Source organism: Lissotriton vulgaris, unplaced genomic scaffold (assembly GCF_964263255.1).
Source record: "Lissotriton vulgaris unplaced genomic scaffold, aLisVul1.2 SCAFFOLD_1197, whole genome shotgun sequence".
Taxonomy (NCBI): domain Eukaryota; kingdom Metazoa; phylum Chordata; class Amphibia; order Caudata; family Salamandridae; genus Lissotriton; species Lissotriton vulgaris.
The window spans coordinates 707,501-721,526 of record NW_028253713.1 but is presented as its reverse complement, the minus strand read 5'-3'; positions in this window follow the sequence as shown (position 1 = coordinate 721,526).

Below are 14,026 nucleotides of genomic sequence, written 5' to 3'. Positions count from 1 at the left end.
TGGCATATCGAAAATATTGTTGCGCTCGCTACATTTCCAAATGGGTGTGACTCGGTGTGAAGTGGCCTGGGCTGAAACTATGCAATCATCTGGTGGGAGAAGATCTGCTTCCTGGATATGCCAGAAAAGGAAGGGGCGGGGAAGACAAAGTGGTCTTCAAAAAGAGAAGCAAATATAGTACTGGAACCAGGCCCACCCACACTTCCTGCACTTCCAGCCAGATGGGAGCCGCTCTAACTAGATTAGAAGAATTGTTGGAAGGGGATTGTAGGGAAAGGCTAGCCACACCTGTTGGTTGGGCTGGACAGACCTGAACTCCCAGGAGAGATTTTTTCCTCATTTTGATATTGGTAACCCTGGACGGAGTTCTCAGAGTTGCACTACGTGGAGCTCCACGAAGTGCAAAAAAATCTCTGCTGCAATACCCGGGGCTCCGCATGCGGCAGAAAACGACAGAAAAATGCAGTTTGTGGTGACTGCACAGTGCCAGATGCTTGTCCTCACTGTGCGGTCATCGTGAATGGCACCATGCACAGCGAAAGTGGTCCCTGCTTTCCTTTTCTGCGGCTCAAGTAGATTTTTACTTGAGCTGCAGCTTTCTCAAAGCCAACTGGCTGTTTCTTAATGTGAGCGGTCGCGAGCATATACGACCACTCGCAATGTGAAACCTGACCCCCGTGTTGAGAAATCTCGCCGGGACGTTGATTTTCCACGCTCGCGCTCGCCACCTTGATGTTGGCGATCGCAAACAAGGAAAATTCTCACCTAGAGGTTGATTTTCCTCACTCATGATTGGCAACTTGACTTTGACGAATGCGAACGAGGTAAAAATCTCTGCTTCGCAAAAGCGGAGTTTTTTGGCACTCGTCTAGCTGAGTTCAGAAAACTCAGCAAATTCCGCAAGCAGAGTGGAGTTCACTGCCCAGGGTTAGATATTAGTTGAGATGTGCATTCTGGAACAAAAATATGGCACACTTCTAAGGGAGTGGTCATTACAAAGGGTGGCAACTTTAACATTCATTCTTTAGGGTGCTCCCCATTGCCATCCCAGAATCTGAAATAAATATAGGCAAGCTGCACAGCACCTTAGATCCCTGCTTGGAAACATCTGGAGAAGAAGAACTGCTCTGATGGACCCTCAGACTGTAGAAAGAGCGGAATGTACTCATATGGACTGCACCAGCTGCCTTGATTAGTTCAAAACTGGACTACAGCAACGCCCTTCTGACCAGTGCAAGCAAACGTAGTCTACAAAAATTGCAGACCACACAAAACGCTGCAGCTAAAGTTCTGCTTGGGCTCTCTTGGTTCGACTCAGCCTCCATGGCCCTCGCAGAGTTACATTGGCTGTTGATGAAGCGAGCTTCGGAAATTATTTTATTCTGACTCGTGAATTCATTTCCCTGTAACATGAACTAATCTATTAATTAATTGTTGCATGATTGGTTTAATTAATCAACTTAGAATAAGATTGCACCACACACTTGAACACACGGGAACTAATGACATGTGCTTTTGTTGCATTTGCGAGTCTGTTTTGTAACACATGATTAATATTGTTTTGTTTGTCATGTTTGTCTATTGTCTTTGTCATTATTAATATGCGGCTGATCATTCATGGCATGTGCTTTATTATATGTGCTTACATGTTTGTCTTATGTTGTGATTGTCTGTCTGTGTATCATTTAATCATCTTTTTACTCTTTCAGAAATTTAAAGCTGGACTATATGAAGAATGGTAGATATTTTATGTGCTGCTTATTTGTTTACTTCTGCTAGATGTCATTTATTAATGGGTTAATTATTAGCAATGGTCGGGTGGGTAACACAAGGGTTTATTTTACCTGAATTAATCATTCTTTTGTGTTTGTTTAAATACTAGCCCGAGAGAGAGGCTTGAGGCCGAGTACTAGTTCTGAAGAATATTGGTTGACCTGAACGTGAGCAGAGTTGGAGCCAAGTGCAGTCATATTGGAACTTTTCCATGGAGAGCTTTACTTTTGAAAGGACTGTGGCTCAGACAAAAGAGACTTGTACACGGACTGCTCTGAATGTTCTTTTTACAAGGCCAAGGAAGTGACAGAGATGATTTTGCCGAGCTTTGGAGGAAATCAGAGAAACAACTTTTAAAATTGTTGCAATCGCTCGGAAGCCGGTGTCACTCCATGTCACTGAACAATAATGTGGTGACGTTCTCTCTCTGGAAGAGGTGGTTTTGGTGGTCTGACAGTCAGCAACCAATCAGGGTGCTGAAGTTTAATAAAATATTACATTTAGTTAGATCAGCGAGCAAGAATGGTATAAAAATTGGGCCCCTCTTGAGGGGAACGGGGCTGACTGTTTCCTGAGGGCGAAGTGCTGTCCGATTTCCTATGGACATGTAAGATTTCAACTGTTTCTTAAAATTATTTTCCTTTTCAGGTCAGAAAGCTAACTTAGGGAATAGGGTTAATGTTTTCTTAAATTCATTATTTTATGCAATGTTGAACTGTCGGATCTTTAAGCCAATGATTAATGAATTAATCTGAATTAATAAAAATAAATGTTGGATATTAATAAAGAGCTAATAAAGTTTATGCAAATTGAGAATTTTAAATAAACTTTTAAAATGACAAGCTGGTCTTGTATATTATAGAAAGTTTAAACAACATATCAGATCCATTCGCCTCATGATTCAGCTGCTCGGTGATTCTTATGGGCCTGGTATTGATTGGTAAGTTTGGTGGTAGATAGTGACATCATTTATGCAGAATTTTAGTAGGAGCGCTGGATCAGTTTTTGGTAGCATTCGTACGGTTATATGTTGTTTTTGACATACATGTTGCATACATGTTGGTATATACATAGGATTAATGTTTAACATATGTTGAGTTTGGTATGCACCCGTTACAACGCATCTTTTACTCCGCACTACCACTACAACGCGGGCATTACAACGCATACCGTTACAACGCATTGCGCTGGGGGGCGCTCTAGGATAAGAGGTAAGTTTAATTTACTATCCAACTGGTCCTGGTGAGCACCTCCCAGGCCGGATTTTTGGGATATCCCCATCTGGGGAATCACGGTTCGATCCCCGGCGCCGGCGGCAGATCAGAGTGCCCAGGACGGGGTCCGCGGGTCCCGGGCAGTCCTCCCTTCGGGCGTCCGTGCCTGAGAGCTCCGGTGGTCCACCCCGCGCCTGAGGCCCAGCCGGGGTCCCGGAGCCCTGCCTTGCATGGGCAGGCAGGCAGGAGCCCTACCGCGAAGGCTCGGGGTGGGAAGCACTTTCGATCCCAGCCATCTGGTCTCACGCAATGCTTTCCAATGGGGCGACCAGGTGGCCGGGGTTCCCTGGAAGTCCCGATGAGGTGCCATTTGCCTCCCCGATCCCAGCGAGGGCTCCAGGAGGTCGGGTACTTTCGCGCCTTGGGTCCCCTCTGTCACCTCATGTGCACGGATTAAAAGAAAAGAGGGTGATTTTCCTCCGGATTACTAGGGAGAGGGTCAGTCAGACCTCCGTGTGGTATGGTGATTCTGAATCAGGGGAAGGCAGTGTAGGAAGGTACATCCTGACTATGGTTGCCCCCAACTTTTTTGCCCTGTGTTTTAGCTGGTTTTTGACATAGTCGACCTGGGATCCTGCCAATCAGGACCCCAGGCCTACTGCTCTCTCTTTAAAATGGATTCCATGTACCCTAGGTGCATTTCCAATTGGTACTGGGCCACCCTATCAGACCCTGTAACTCAGGGCATGGGTGTACCCAGGGCCGCCAGGGGCTGCAGCATGTATTATGCCACCCCTGGCTGGCCTCCTAAATTTGACACAACTGGCTGTATGACAGCTGGGGCAAAGTCGTGTAATCACCCTTTGCTGTAGATATAGTAGCCCTATATCTAACCCTCCAATGGACACCCGAGTCCCTATCAGTCACTCCTATGGCAGGCCTTGACAATCCTGAAGGCAGAGTGCATGGGCTCGCGTGAACTAAGCTCTGGCCCGAGCCGAGCCCGGTTGCAGCTTGCGGAATCAAGACCCAATGGCTGTTCCATGATAACGCGTACCATATCGGTAACTTCGGTGTCGCGTTATCAAGACATGTCGAGTAAGGTGTCATACGAATCGGGATGCTGTCCTCTCACCAACTCTGGCGACGAGGTTAGCATTCCGCCCTTCTAGAGGGACACGACATGTACGTAACTGTGAACCCCGGTTAAAGTTCACGAAGGCCTCAGTTCCACAAAATGGATGCTGCCACCACAGACACAAGTCTGACCTCCTGCTGCTGGGAGTCCTTCCAGCGAGGAGCACTTGGACAAAGGGTTTCCTGTCGAGGGCGGTGTTCGCACCGTCCCAGACAGGGTTTGTGTATTCTGGGTAGGTAGGGCTTTTGCGAGAAGGTGACTGCGGAGTGGCACCCCGGTGCTCACTACGCATCTGCCGGTTAGAACCAGTTCCAGGGGCGACAGCCCTGGCCTGGGGAAAGTCCGGCAGGGGAGAGGGGTGTAACTACCCCCCTTCCTGGTCCCACCCTTAGGGCCGGACCTAGTCATGTTCCCACCCCTTTCTTTAGGATAAAGGCCGGAGCGGGGACCCTTCCAAATTAGATCATCTTTGAATCAAGAATACTTTCTACGAAAGGACTTCAAGACTCTTCTTAAGATTTCTCCCTTGTGGCTAAGGAGTAGTCACCCTGCATCAGCGGGCACCATCTAAGAACTCTGCGGTTTGCTGTAAGTCCTTCCTCAAGGAATCCGACGGCCCAGCTCGACGAGAACCGGCTTCCCTGGCACCTCTGACCTCTACCTACGTCATCAGCTCAGCTGTGATCTGTGGGTGCGACGAGACCTCGAGGGACCGGCCATCATCAGAACCTGCACGCTCTTAAAAACCAGCACGACCATCGAGATAACTCTCTGGTGAGTGCTCTGGGGTCCGAGAAGCCCCGACCCTGAGCCGCTCTAGCACCGAAGTGCAGCCTCCCAGTATCTCCACGATCTGCGTGGGGCCCTTCTGCTCGCTGCTCAGCACGTTGTCTGGTCACTAGCCGCTGGCTTGTGCCCTTCTGTGACGACGACCAAGAATCAACACTGCCGGTCTGGTTGCTCCAGACTGGCCCTTGCTTCCATCTTTTGAGAAGCACCCCGGACCCTCCTGGTCCACTCAAGACGCCGACAGCGACATCCGTCGTGGGACAGCTCGCACCTCCACCGTGGTCGCCGACAACGCCTCCTGGTCCGTGAGACTGCAGAACCTAGCGTCGCCCACTCACCTGGTCGAGGTGACGGCCAACTGGTGCCTTCCTGGTACCCTCTGACTACTGGCTAGTAGTACGAACTTGGTCCCCTCTGCTTTCAGGTTTCATCGATCTCCGATCCAGGCTTGGATCTCTACGAACTATTCATCACTGGTCGCCGGCCAGCAACTCTTTTTCTTCCGGCTCCTGGCTCGTCAGCGAAGACCCCGACGCCTGTAAGACTTGTGCAGCCGCAGCCCTCGTGGCTAGGTAACTCGGCATTTCGGTGCCTGCATAGCCTCCTTACTCTAGGGTCCCGAGTCCCTCGCTTCCGACTGGCCTTAACCTTTCCGTGTCCTCGGACACTTGTTTTAATTGTGCACTTGAAGTATTTTCCTAAGAGATTTGGTTTGTGCTTAGTACCCTGTCCTCATAAAGAGTACAGGGCTGTTGTGATTCTTAATAAATATACTGTTTATTTTCATAACACTTGTGTGGTGTCCTTTCACTGGGTGTTCAAGGGGTACATGTGTGGTAAACAGCTGGCTTAACGCGCCCTCTCGAGTCTTTAGCCTTAGACTGCTCGTATCCACGCTACTAGGATAGCTGGTCTATAGGTTGACTTACAACCAAACACCATAAGGGTCGTTGGAACGATACATAGCGGTCGCTAGAATAGCGAACGTTGCATATCGGGCCAACTTCTCACATTGGTGAGCAGCGGTTGGGATTTGAGCTTGCTGTTGTTTTACCACACGTATCCTAAGAATATCTTGTTGAAAGATCGCACAAGTACTGTTAGTACATATAACTAAAGCTTAGAATACTCTGAGTTCTACTGAACCAGCTGTTGTAGCTCCTCAAGGCTTAGCACACCTTGGCTACAACTCTTAGCAAGGGTACAGTAGGTAAACACGTAGTGTAGGTAGGTGCATCACTTACACCACACTAGAAACAGTATGTCGGACAAAGGAGGAAACTCTGGGTCTCCCCTTGTGTCAGTTGACCCTCCACAGGTCATCCCTTCAGGATATACTGTGCTGAGCTTCAAGGAGTTAAGACGATTGTGTCACTCCCGGAAGATTCAGCAGGGGTCTAACCCCACGACGTCCTTTCTGATTGGTCTCTTGGAGACTTATGATGCCAGGAGAGCTGAGAAACTTCGTAGCTCTTCTAATCCAGAAGGAGACATGCCTCCCCTCGAGGGAACCCGGGACGATCCTGACCTCATTCACCTCGCAACCGAGAACGAGGATGTGGAGGAGGATGAGGATGAGGATCTCTCAGGGGACGAGGCAGATAAGGGACAGGTAGAAGTCGGCAGACTAAGCAGGTCCAACTTAAGCAAACATGATAGCGGTACTGGGGGACTCCTGGGGCCACTATCAGGTCAGCTTAACATGGGGAATGGACGAGCCAGATCTCTATCAAGAGGCTCTGGCAGATCCCTTCATACCAACGGCTCTCACAACTCTTCTCAAAGAGGGATGACGTCCCCTCAGAGGAGAGTGTACGAAGCGAAAGAAAGGGCAGCTAATCTGCGGATCGAAAGGGAAGAACTTGCCCTGGCCAAGGAAAAGCTTGCTTTCGCTAGAGAGCAACAGTTAAGTGGGACAGTCCCCACTGGTGGCAGCAATATACCTAGTAATAGGGAAAAGAGTTTCGATACGAAACACCTTGGGAAGATAGTGCCCCCCTTTAAACAAGGGGACGACATCCACAAATGGATTACTGCTTTGGAGAGGGCTTGCACTGTGCAAGGCGTTCCCCAGAGTCAGTGGGCAGCTATCTTGTGGCTCTCCTTTGAAGGTAAAGGAAGAGACAAGCTCCTCACCACAAGGGTAGAGGACGCTAACAATTACCAAGTCTTGAAGAATACACTCGTTGAAGGGTTCGGCCTAACCACTGAGCAGTACAGGGTGCTGTTCAGGGATACCCAGAAAACGCAGTCTCAAGATTGGTCTGATTTTGTCGATTGTGCCACTAAGGCTTTTGAGGGCTGGTTGCTGGGTAGTAAGGTTACTGATTTTAAAGGATTGTATAATCTAATTATAAGGGAGCAAATCTTAAATAATTGTCAGAACCAGTTATTACATCAGCACCTGGTAGACTCTGAGTTGACCTCTCCACAGGAATTGGGTAAGAGGGCAGACAAATGGGTCAGAACCAGGGTTAGGCCTAAAAGCCAGGGTGGTGACCAGAAAAAGGAATCGACCAAGCCTCAAGAGAAGGGTGGGGATAAATCCACAGAGAAGACTTCCCAAGGGCCCCAAAACTCCAACAAGGGTGGTGGGTCCCAGAACACTCCTTCCGAACAGAAGAAACCTTATTGCCATACCTGTAAACAGGTGGGCCATTACAAAAGTGATGCCAAGTGCCCTAAAAATAGCAATAAGGAAAACATACCCCCAAGTAATACTCCTAAACCTCCTGTTACCACTAGTGGTAATCCCCCAGGTGGTGGAAGTACCCCCAAGAATGTGGTGGGCATTACTTTGGGCAGTCAGGAGGACTATGGCTTAGCCAGGTTCCCTGACCACACTCTTGTCTGTGAGACTGGCATGGGGTTTGCCAACTTCACTACTGGACCCCACATTTTGGGCAGGTATAGACAAGAAGTTTTAGTGAATGGTCAGAAAGTTGAGGCATTCAGAGACACAGGGGCCAGCCTCACCATGGTGAGTGACCATCTGGTCCCCTCTGCTCAACTGACCCCTGGTTTTACTTATCAGGTGACAGACATTCATGGAGTGAAGAGAAGGCATCCCATGGCAGTAGTCAAGCTCAGTTGGGGTAATGTCACAGGGCCCATGAGAGTGGCAGTGACAGATAACCTACCTGTAGATTGCTTACTGGGGAATGACCTGGAACTCTCAGCATGGGCTGAGGTGGAGCAAGAAACTCACTCCAGAATGATAGGCCTATCCAGACAGGTTAGTGGGGCAGTAATAGCTACAGCCCCAGTCCAAGCACCATTCCTCCCTGAAAAGGTTGGAAGGGCAGTGGTAGCCACTGCCCAGGCTCAGACCGACTTTCCAGAACAGGATAGGAGGGCTGTGACAGTCACAGCCCAAACACAGACTGAGTGCCCTCCTGAAATGGTTGGCAAGGTTGAAATGGTCTCAGCCTCTACTCAGACAGATAGTGAGGTTGTGAAGCCTGAAACGATGGATCACTCCACTCAAACAGAGAGCATTGAGGAGGAAGAAGAGTCTCCCCCCTCCCAGACACTAGGTGAGAGCCAGCCTCCTCAGGGAACTGACTCTACCCCTGTTGAAGGAACTGCCCCAGAGGTAGTCAGGCCTAGCCTGGCAGAGCCCCTGATGGCAGTGGACCCTTCCCAGGTGGGACCCAGTCTGGAGCAGGTAACCTGCACCTCTCTACCCTGTCTCAGTCAGCCCAGGGCTGAAGAGATTAGGGAGGCCAGTGGTGGACCCCAAAGGGCCCCCTGTCCAAAAGAACCCCTTAATCAGCAGATTAGGATCACTGAAGCTGGTAAACCTAGCCAAGTGAAAATAGAACAGACTCCTGAGGGATCCCCCTTAAAAGTAGTTAGGGAACTCCCACAGCTGGACACTGTTGGGCACAGCCAAACCTGGGGCCTAAAAACCCCAAACCTGACCTGTCCCTCCAGTAAGCCAAACAGAGGGACTCAGCCTCCAGCTTTAGGTAGCCAGAGGCTGACCCTGAGAGCTCAGTGCATCTCAGCTAAAGAAAGAAAGGCACACAGGATGAATGGTGATTGGAGGAAGTTGAGCCCAAAGGTAGAGGAGCCTCACTTCAGTACTCCATCCCAGCATCAGCCTTCTTCTTTCCCAAGACACTCCAGAGACAGAGATTCCCTATGGTGGAGACCCTCAGATACCCTTAGGGTGAGGGGTTGCCTAGTGGACCATGACACAGGGGGAAACCAAGCCAGAGCTGGTCCTTCCTTATATGGCCACTTAGGTAATAGAGGCTTACCTGGACAAGGATAGCCTTATCTCCTTTCGTTTGGGGGGGGGTTGTGTAGGAAGGTACATCCTGACTATGGTTGCCCCCAACTTTTTTGCCCTGTGTTTTAGCTGGTTTTTGACATAGTCGACCTGGGATCCTGCCAATCAGGACCCCAGGCCTACTGCTCTCTCTTTAAAATGGATTCCATGTACCCTAGGTGCATTTCCAATTGGTACTGGGCCACCCTATCAGACCCTGTAACTCAGGGCATGGGTGTACCCAGGGCCGCCAGGGGCTGCAGCATGTATTATGCCACCCCTGGCTGGCCTCCTAAATTTGACACAACTGGCTGTATGACAGCTGGGGCAAAGTCGTGTAATCACCCTTTGCTGTAGATATAGTAGCCCTATATCTAACCCTCCAATGGACACCCGAGTCCCTATCAGTCACTCCTATGGCAGGCCTTGACAATCCTGAAGGCAGAGTGCATGGGCTCGCGTGAACTAAGCTCTGGCCCGAGCCGAGCCCGGTTGCAGCTTGCGGAATCAAGACCCAATGGCTGTTCCATGATAACGCGTACCATATCGGTAACTTCGGTGTCGCGTTATCAAGACATGTCGAGTAAGGTGTCATACGAATCGGGATGCTGTCCTCTCACCAACTCTGGCGACGAGGTTAGCATTCCGCCCTTCTAGAGGGACACGACATGTACGTAACTGTGAACCCCGGTTAAAGTTCACGAAGGCCTCAGTTCCACAAAATGGATGCTGCCACCACAGACACAAGTCTGACCTCCTGCTGCTGGGAGTCCTTCCAGCGAGGAGCACTTGGACAAAGGGTTTCCTGTCGAGGGCGGTGTTCGCACCGTCCCAGACAGGGTTTGTGTATTCTGGGTAGGTAGGGCTTTTGCGAGAAGGTGACTGCGGAGTGGCACCCCGGTGCTCACTACGCATCTGCCGGTTAGAACCAGTTCCAGGGGCGACAGCCCTGGCCTGGGGAAAGTCCGGCAGGGGAGAGGGGTGTAACTACCCCCCTTCCTGGTCCCACCCTTAGGGCCGGACCTAGTCATGTTCCCACCCCTTTCTTTAGGATAAAGGCCGGAGCGGGGACCCTTCCAAATTAGATCATCTTTGAATCAAGAATACTTTCTACGAAAGGACTTCAAGACTCTTCTTAAGATTTCTCCCTTGTGGCTAAGGAGTAGTCACCCTGCATCAGCGGGCACCATCTAAGAACTCTGCGGTTTGCTGTAAGTCCTTCCTCAAGGAATCCGACGGCCCAGCTCGACGAGAACCGGCTTCCCTGGCACCTCTGACCTCTACCCACGTCATCAGCTCAGCTGTGATCTGTGGGTGCGACGAGACCTCGAGGGACCGGCCATCATCAGAACCTGCACGCTCTTAAAAACCAGCACGACCATCGAGATAACTCTCTGGTGAGTGCTCTGGGGTCCGAGAAGCCCCGACCCTGAGCCGCTCTAGCACCGAAGTGCAGCCTCCCAGTATCTCCACGATCTGCGTGGGGCCCTTCTGCTCGCTGCTCAGCACGTTGTCTGGTCACTAGCCGCTGGCTTGTGCCCTTCTGTGACGACGACCAAGAATCAACACTGCCGGTCTGGTTGCTCCAGACTGGCCCTTGCTTCCATCTTTTGAGAAGCACCCCGGACCCTCCTGGTCCACTCAAGACGCCGACAGCGACATCCGTCGTGGGACAGCTCGCACCTCCACCGTGGTCGCCGACAACGCCTCCTGGTCCGTGAGACTGCAGAACCTAGCGTCGCCCACTCACCTGGTCGAGGTGACGGCCAACTGGTGCCTTCCTGGTACCCTCTGACTACTGGCTAGTAGTACGAACTTGGTCCCCTCTGCTTTCAGGTTTCATCGATCTCCGATCCAGGCTTGGATCTCTACGAACTATTCATCACTGGTCGCCGGCCAGCAACTCTTTTTCTTCCGGCTCCTGGCTCGTCAGCGAAGACCCCGACGCCTGTAAGACTTGTGCAGCCGCAGCCCTCGTGGCTAGGTAACTCGGCATTTCGGTGCCTGCATAGCCTCCTTACTCTAGGGTCCCGAGTCCCTCGCTTCCGACTGGCCTTAACCTTTCCGTGTCCTCGGACACTTGTTTTAATTGTGCACTTGAAGTATTTTCCTAAGAGATTTGGTTTGTGCTTAGTACCCTGTCCTCATAAAGAGTACAGGGCTGTTGTGATTCTTAATAAATATACTGTTTATTTTCATAACACTTGTGTGGTGTCCTTTCACTGGGTGTTCAAGGGGTACATGTGTGGTAAACAGCTGGCTTAACGCGCCCTCTCGAGTCTTTAGCCTTAGACTGCTCGTATCCACGCTACTAGGATAGCTGGTCTATAGGTTGACTTACAACCAAACACCATAAGGGTCGTTGGAACGATACATAGCGGTCGCTAGAATAGCGAACGTTGCATATCGGGCCAACTTCTCACAGGCAGGACACCCCTCCCAGGCTGGTGAGTGGGACTCCATGATTGGAATAGGCACCGAGGCGAAAATTATCAGTTCCGTGGGATTTTGAGCCCAAGACCCGCCGAGGCGGGGAATCGAACCCTGGTCCCGGGCTAGACCTCTGCATCAGGGTCTGACTCGCTAACCATTGAGCCACACTTCTCCACTGCATGGCCGAGTGCCCGGGACGGGCCTTCACTTTCGCGTCCGCCCTGCAGATGGTCTTTCCTGTCCGTTGCCACCGCGGACGGTCTTTCCCGTCCGCCATCATAATCGGCCCCATCGTCCTGGCTATGTTAAGGGTGACCCGTTAAGCCTGGGGTAAATTAGGATGGCGGATGGTCTTTCCCGTCCGCCGCGGACGGACGGAGGCAGGCAGGCAGGAAAGGCAGGCAGGCAGGCAGGCAGGAGCCCTACCACGAAGGCTCGGGGTGTGAAGCACTTTCGATCCCGGCCATCTGGTCGCACGGTACCGCTCGGGCATCTGGTCGCACGCAATGCTTTCCAATGGGGGAGACCAGATGGCCAAACTTCCCTGGAAGTCCCGATGAGGTGCCATTTGCCTCCCGGATCCCAGCGAGGGCTCCAGGAGGTCGGGTACTTTTGCGCCTTGGGTCCCCTCTGTCACCTCGAGTGCACGGATTACAAGAAAGGGGGGTAATTTTCCTCCGGATTAGTAGGGAGAGGGTCAGTCAGACCTCCGTGTGGTCTTGCGATTCTGAATCAGGGGAAGGCAGGACCTGGGCATGCCCGCCGGGGCCCCCAGGGGCCCGGGTATGTACCTGCCGCTCAGCCCCCTTGCCGATGGGCCTTTTCCTCTGAGTTTGCTCAGGCAGGCCTCCGCGAGGTCTGGCCATGCTGAGACAGGGCCAGGCAGCACCCGGGCCAGCCCGCCGGGGCCCCCAGGGGCCCGGGAACGCACCTGCCTCTCAGCCCCTTCCCGATGGTTCCTTTTCTCCGAGTTTTTTCCTACATTCCGACCTCCGATAGGTCTGGCGGTTCTGAATCCGGGGATGGCAGGACCCGGGCCCACCCGCCGGGGCCCCCAGGGGCCCGGGTACGAACCTGCCTCTCAGCCCCATCGCCGATGGGCCTTTTCCTCCGAGTTTGCTCAGGCAGGCCTCCGTGAGGTCTGGCCATGCTGAGACGGGGCCAGGCAGCACCCGGGCCCGCCTGCCTGTGCTGGCGGTCCCCTTCCTGGGGACCAGATGGGATGTGCCCCGGGCAACACCTCCCAGGCATCCGGGGCTCCCTCCTCCGACCCGCGGCGTGGGGAAGAGCCTGGGACGGGCTCCATGGGTCCTGGGACGGGCTCCATGGGTCCCGGGCCCTGCAACCCCAGAGCCCTGCTGCTCTGGAGCCCTGCAGCCCGCGATCCCTGGAGCCCCGGATCCCCGGAGCCCCGGAGCCCTGCAGCCGTGGAGCCCTGCAGTCCCAGAGCCCTGCAGTCCCGGAGCCCAGGGGCCCCCGCAGCTCCTGAGCCCTACAGGCCCGGGGCAGACAGATTGGCGTCATTTCGTTCCTGGCCATCTGGTCGCCCCTCTCGCCTCGGCCATCTGGTCGCCCGCAATGCTTTCCTATGGTGTGACCAGATGGCCGGACTTCCCTGGAAGTCCCGATGGGGTGCCACTCGCCTCCCAGGTCCCAGCGAGGGCTCCAGGAGGTCGGGCACTTTTGCGCCCTGGGTCCCCTCTGTCACCTCGTGTGCACGGATTACAAGAAATGGGGGTAATTTTCCTCCGGATTGGTAGGGACAAGGTATTCTGGGACCCCCCTCGGCCTAGCGGTCCTCAGCCGGCAGCTGGACATGCCAGGTTGCCGCCCCAGCCCCGGATCCGTCCCTGGGCCTGCCGCGTGGCAGGAAGCCCTGGATGGGGTCCGGGGGCCCGGCCGGGCCCCGGGTCGGGTGCCCCGGCCCTGGGCCCGGTCCCCCGGCATGCCGCACTGACAAAGGACCAGGACGTGGTTTCCTTCGAGCCCGGGGAGCCTCCCCTCGCTCGGCTGAGTTCAGCAGCTCCGGCCGGGGCCCCTGAGGGCCCGGGGAGGGCGGCCTCCCCATCCCGGGCTCTGTCCTTGGTCCTGCTGCGTGGCAGGGTGCCCGGGACGGGATCCGGAGGGCCCGGGAAGGCTTCCCCTGCGCCTCCGGGCTTGGGAGCCCAGGGGCCCGGCCGGGCCCCGGGTCGTGTGCTACGGCCCTGGGCGCCGTCCACCGACATGCCACACTGCCAAAGCCCCGGGACGGGGCTCTGTTGTGCCCGGAAAGCCTCCCCTTGCCGGGCTGAGTTCAGGAGCTTCGGCCTGGGGCCCCCGAGGGCCCGGGGAGGGCGGCCTCCCCATCCCGGGCTCTGTCCTTGGTCCTGCTGCGTGACAGGGTGCCCGGGACGGGGTCCGGAG